This window comes from Trachypithecus francoisi, unplaced genomic scaffold (genome assembly GCF_009764315.1).
Source record: "Trachypithecus francoisi isolate TF-2019V2 unplaced genomic scaffold, Tfra_2.0 Lachesis_group18, whole genome shotgun sequence".
Lineage (NCBI taxonomy): Eukaryota > Metazoa > Chordata > Mammalia > Primates > Cercopithecidae > Trachypithecus > Trachypithecus francoisi.
In genome coordinates, this window is record NW_022681463.1 from 64,272,629 (window position 1) to 64,278,421 (window position 5,793).

A 5,793-nucleotide genomic window follows, 5' to 3' on the forward strand; every position below is an offset into this window, starting at 1 on the left:
ACAAGAAGGCCAATAAGATAATCTAATGCATCCTGGGGAAGAGGGGTAAGAAATTAGGTAGAAGAGAGAGCCAAGGGCCAGATAATGCAGGACTTGATGAGTCATGTGTGGCTGATTTACAAATATGGCCCTCAAAACTCTTGGAAATTTTTCTAGGGTAGGCATAGGGTCTTTGTCCCCTCCACTTGAATCTGGGTGAGCTTAAGACAGCTTGGACTGTAGAATATGACAGAAATGACCATGTAATTTCAGAAGCTGGGTCACAAAAGAGGATGTGACTTCTGTCCTGTTGGATGAATCATTCATGTTTGCAGCCCGAGCTGCCATGTGACTTTGCAGAGACTGCCAGGCTGTAAGAAGTCAAGCCACGTGTAAAGAGAACATGAAGCCTCCCTTTTTCCCACTTCACCAAGTCAGGTCTCCTGGACTTTGGCTCATCACAGCCCACAAACCTGGCACGTAACTAAAGAAGCTTTCAGATGGTTCCAGCCTCCAGCCATCATATCATCCCAGCTAAGGCGCCAGATACTTTGAAACAAAGATAAGCCATTCCTGCTGTACCTTGTCTAAATTGACCACAAAATCCACAAGCATAATAAAATGGTTGTTTCATGCCACTACATTTTAGCCTGGCTTGTTACACAGCAATAGTAATTGAGACACCATGATAAGGATTTGGGATTTTATTTAAGCAACAAGTATTTGGAGAGTTGAGTAATGCAACTTGATTTATGAAGTAAGAGACCAGTCTAGTTCTCATATGCAGAATGGTCTGCAAGAGGGCCAGAGTAGAAGCAGAGAGGCCAAGTTTGAGGCTACTGCCATTGCCGGGCAAGCGATGACAGTGCCTGGGGTAGAGTGGTAGCAACGAATGTGGTGAGAAGTGAATTGATTGAGAATATATTTTGAAAGAAAATTCAACACAATTTGCTGATGGATTGAAAGTTGTGTGTAGGAAGAAACAAATCAAAAATAACACCAAGGATTTAAGCCAGAGCAAGCAACTAAGTGAATAGATATGTCATTTTTGCTGAGATATCAACATCAGAGGAAAAACAGGTTTGGAGAATAGAAACCAAGAGTTTAGTTTTGAACATATAGCATGTCCATTCAGAATCCAAATGGAGATGTTGAGTAGGCAGTTGTGCATATGAATTTGGACCTCAGAAGAGAGGCTGGTACTGAATCACCGTATACAACTTCAAGTTCTCCATTTTAGAAAGTATGTTGACCACTAGAGAATATTCAGAGGAAGGTAACCAGGAGGTGGATGCTTCTGGAAGCCCATCATCTAAAAAAAAAAAAAAAAAAAGTCAAAGGAACTGAACATAGACTGTGCAAAAACACCTGTTATGGTGACGAGGCATTTGAGTCAGTAGGACACACCATTATGACTCCTCTTTGAGTAAGATATTTTCTTTGAGGGAAAAGATCTAGTGCCCATTTTCATGCAGAATAACACAAAATACCTCATAATTGACAATGCCTTTCACCACAGGAGCTACCACTCTAGAACCAGACACTATTCCAGAGAATTGGGCCTAAAGCGCACCCCCAAATGACACAGCAGATGGACTGGATAGAATGAGGTTGTGTTGGTGCAGCATTCTGTAAACAAAGCAAAGCCAAACAAAATCACATACTCACTTATTTAATATTGTAATTAAGTCAGGAATGAGTCTTATGATGCTTTGGCTTCAAAGTCACAGGTTTGAACTTACCCCCTTGTTTTGCAATCATTTGAAAGGATACTTTCTTGAAACCCTCTCTGCTAATATCCAAATGGCTGTCATTCAATTCACTGTCTACTTTCCCACTGTCCTTCATACTAAACTCATCTATATTTGAATGTATACTGAAAGTGAAAAGGAAAGAATTACTTTGGTATCCATAAAAATGTATAAAATGTCAAACACATTACTTAGAGATAACAATAAATATTCTGAAATTACCTTTAACTTGCCGCAGATTTATTTTCTCCACAAGCGGATGAGGAATGAAAAGGAACTGAGATTGAACCCTACTTTTCAAAAGGGGTAAGAGCAGCAGTTAATAATATTTCACCGTCTAATATCAAACCTGACAGAGCAGGCGCCGCATTCCTCATCCGGAGTGTTTCAGAAAAATAGCATTAACCCTGAGGGTTGACTGTATCCAAATTGCACCCAAAGGAAGTTAACATAGGCAAAAACAGACATGGATCTATATGAATGAACATGTGACTATCAAGCCTGCCCCTAACCTTGTCTGTGGATAACTTTTCTTTTCAAATAAAAAAAAAAACAAGCCCGGAAATATCAACCATTTGAAGTCCCAAATCAGTCACTGCAGTTTCATAAGGCTAGTAGCATGAAGATCTACTCCAAGTGAATGAGGACACTAAGAAGGGCAGGGGTGCCCTACCGGGGCCCATGCAGTCCTCCTGCTCCTCTCCCGACAAGAGGAGCTCCAAGACACCTCACTGACCTCAGACTAGGAATCCTCCACAGATTCAACCGCCTGGGCCCCGGAAATGGAAACTGGCCGTGTGTCTGCGAAGAACCCGGAGCGGAAGCCCCCAGAGTCAGCCCCTATGGCTCTGACACGTGGACCAGCGTGGTCACTCGTTGCCTCAAATCTGCTTGGGGAGTGCTCATGGAGCTTCTTCACCAGCGTCCTAGCCTTGCCTTGGCAAGAACAAGTCACGGTGATGATGACCACTAGCAGAAGGACGCAGCCGCTGGCCAAAACACCGACCAGAACAGGGAAGATTCAAGCTGCCCTCCCATTCCCTGCCTGATTCGCGGCTCCCCTCCCCCGTGAGGCGGCGGCATCGGCACCACTTCTGCGCTAGGTGGCGCCCGAAGCCGGGTGCAGCGCCAGCACCCCGGGGCCGCCGTCGCTGCGGAGGACTATGTAAGTCGGCTCGGCGTTGGCGCCCTCCTTCGCGCCTTTTGCCTGCAGACGGGTCAGCACGTAGCCCAGGTCAGAGGCAGCTGGGCTGAGCCACTGAGGAGCAGTGGGGCCACCAGGCCACCAGGCGGGGCGCGTGGTAGTTCTGGTCCTCCGCCTGCAGCCGCACTACGGCCAGGCCCCATAGCGCCTGAGAGCAGCCGTCTAGTGCCTCCAGCCGCAGCTGCATCTCCACCAGCTCCTCGCAGTCAAAGTGCCGTCGAGGGCGCAGTTCCTGGTTTTGGGTCCACCGAGACCTAAGTGGACATACCGCCCCCGGCGCGGCCCACCTCGGCCTCCAGCAGCCTGTAGGTGACCTGGCCGTTGCGGCCCAGGTCCGGGTCCCGGGCCGCCACCGTAGCCAGGTAGGCGCTGGGCGGGGCATTCTCACTCACCTACACCTCATAGACCGGCCGCGTGAAGAGCGGCGCGTTGTCTTTCTCGTAGCCCACGCGCACCGTGTAGGGCCTCCTGGTGCACAGCAGGGGCGCGTCGCGGTCCTCAGTCACCAGCGTCAGATTGTACTCGGCGATGCGCTCGCGGTCCAGCGACGCCGCGGTCACCACCAGGCCGGCTGCAGCCGGAAGTGCACGTGCCAGTAGAGGGCGCAGCGCATCCGCCGGTTGGCTCCCGAGTCCCTGTCCGAGGTGCTGACCAGAGCCACCAGGCTCTAGCGCGCCGCCCCCTCCAGCACCATAGAGGTGGCGCCAGCCTTGGGCGTCCCGGCTTCCACCGACGAGCTAGCGTCAGCTCCCCCGAGGGCAGCGGCAGCGGCGAGGGGCGAGGCAGCCGGCGCGCCCGGGGGTCCAGCGGGGTGATGGCGATGTCGGGCGCGTTGACATTGACGTCGCGGATGCGCACGATGACCTTGCAGGCGGCAGCTCAGTCCTGCGCCGGCACGTGCAGCTCATAGGTATCCTGACGCTGGTAATCCACGGGTCCGGGTAGGGTGAGGCGGCCCGACCGCGGGTAGAGCCGAAAGAGGCGGCGCGCCTCCGGCTGGGTGCGGGCGCCAAAAGCGAACACCACGTTGCCGTTAGGGCCCTCTTCGGGGTCGGCAGCGTCCAGGTCGAGAAGCAGGGAGCCCACTGGCGTGCCTCCGCCAGCTCCACTTCGGCCACTGTGCCCTACGGGAAGGCCGGGCTGTGGTCATTGGCGCCCAGGGTGCACACACTGAAGACGGCCGTGGCGGAGAGCAGCGGGCGGCCGCCGTTCAGGGCCACCAGCTCCAGGCTGTAGGCGGCCTGGCTTTCGCGGTCCAGCTCCTGCAGCAGCAACAGGTCCACACACTGAGCGCCGTCAGTGCGCTTCTGCAGCTCCACGCGGACCGGGCTGTGCGGCTCGTCCAGGCGCAAGCTCTGCAGCCCGTTGGCGCCCACGTCCTAGTCCACCGGCACCTGCAGAGTGCGTGCCCACGGCCCTGGACACCTCCACGGGATCTGGGCCCAGGGAAGCGCGGCACGTGGTCGTTGACGTACCTCACCTCCACCTCCACGTGCACTAGCCGGAACTGTTCCTGCGAGAAGCTGACCACATCGAAGGCCAGCACGCACTGCGGGGCCTAGCCACACAGCCACTCGCGTTCCACGCGTCCCCGACGGTCAGCTGCCCGTAGCCATCACGCACCCCGATCAGAGAGCTGTTGAATTATTTAATCAGCTGAAACTGACTTGGCACCTCGCGCTGGGAATTATACTGGACGTGATCAAACAAAACACCAATGCTGGTGCCAGGGGCGTCTTCCTCACAGGTGAAGAAATTGACAGTATCGGTGCAAAATCCTGACACTAGCAGCAACCATAGAATCAGCAAGTACTCCAATCCAACCCTGCATGAAGTGTCAGCAGGAAATCTGAGCCTCCTGCGAGACATTTATTCCTTAAAGAGAAAAGCCAATCGCGAGCTCTGCACTAAGACTTTCAGGCTTCTCAAGCCCTCCCGAGTGCGCAGTCAGAAGACTCTTTTCCCCTTAGAACATCTCATCACTAAGTCCTCTCTTCTGTATACTTGCTTTTCTCTGCCCCAAGCCTAAGCATGCCTCTTCATAACCCTACCAGGGAAGCTACATACAGAAGAATATGCAAATAAACATCCATTTGAGCCAGTCCACAGTCTCTGGGCCTCTGGACCATGCTGTTTCACTAAAAGGACCCATAGAAGGGGACCTGAAGAGCTGACCAGTGGCCAGGGTGGTGCAGGTGGTTATTAAGATCTCTGCACTATAAAAACACGTCCTGCTTGCTTTTCCATTGTACTGGTCTCACTTTGACAATAAGAGCAGGGATCCACAGCCACTTTATTCCTTCCTAAGCACACTCACATATTCCCCACACAGAGGCACATTTGACCCTCTTTACCACTTTAAGATGAACACATACATGCTTGGTGCAATGCATCCTCTGCCACCCACAGTTACCCATCTATGTTGGGTTGTCATTTCCTGTATTGAAAGATTTTTGGGAAATATCTTCTAGAGTGTCAGGCAATGTCTAATTAGGGAAAAACTGTTTTCCAAAATAATCATTTCTAAATAGCTTTTTCTATAGCAAAGAAACCATTAATGATGAAATTTCAGCCCCTTCATCTTTTATGTCAGTAATTACTTATATGTGAGGAATCAGTGTCAGACAGAGAAGTCTGTCAACCACAAACCACTGTAAGGGATAGTTAAGGGTAAAAAAAAGATTTAGAAAAATATACTGCAGTCAGACTTGTTAGAAAATTGCTGTAGACCAATTATTTTTTAAAAGCCCTTGGCTGAAGGAAACCACGGGTGGTCTGAGAGGCTGAAGGCTAAAAAAACATTAAACCATCTGTCTAAAGCCCAATAAATAGTCCTGTGTTAAGTTCTCTTTATGAGTG

General features: G+C 51.0%; 1 pseudogene; it reads right to left on the bottom strand.

The window, feature by feature from the left end:
* Positions 1–2,065: 2,065 nt before the first annotated feature.
* Positions 2,066–4,803, bottom strand: LOC117063364 (annotated as a pseudogene).
* Between the last annotated feature and the right edge of the window lie 990 nt (positions 4,804–5,793).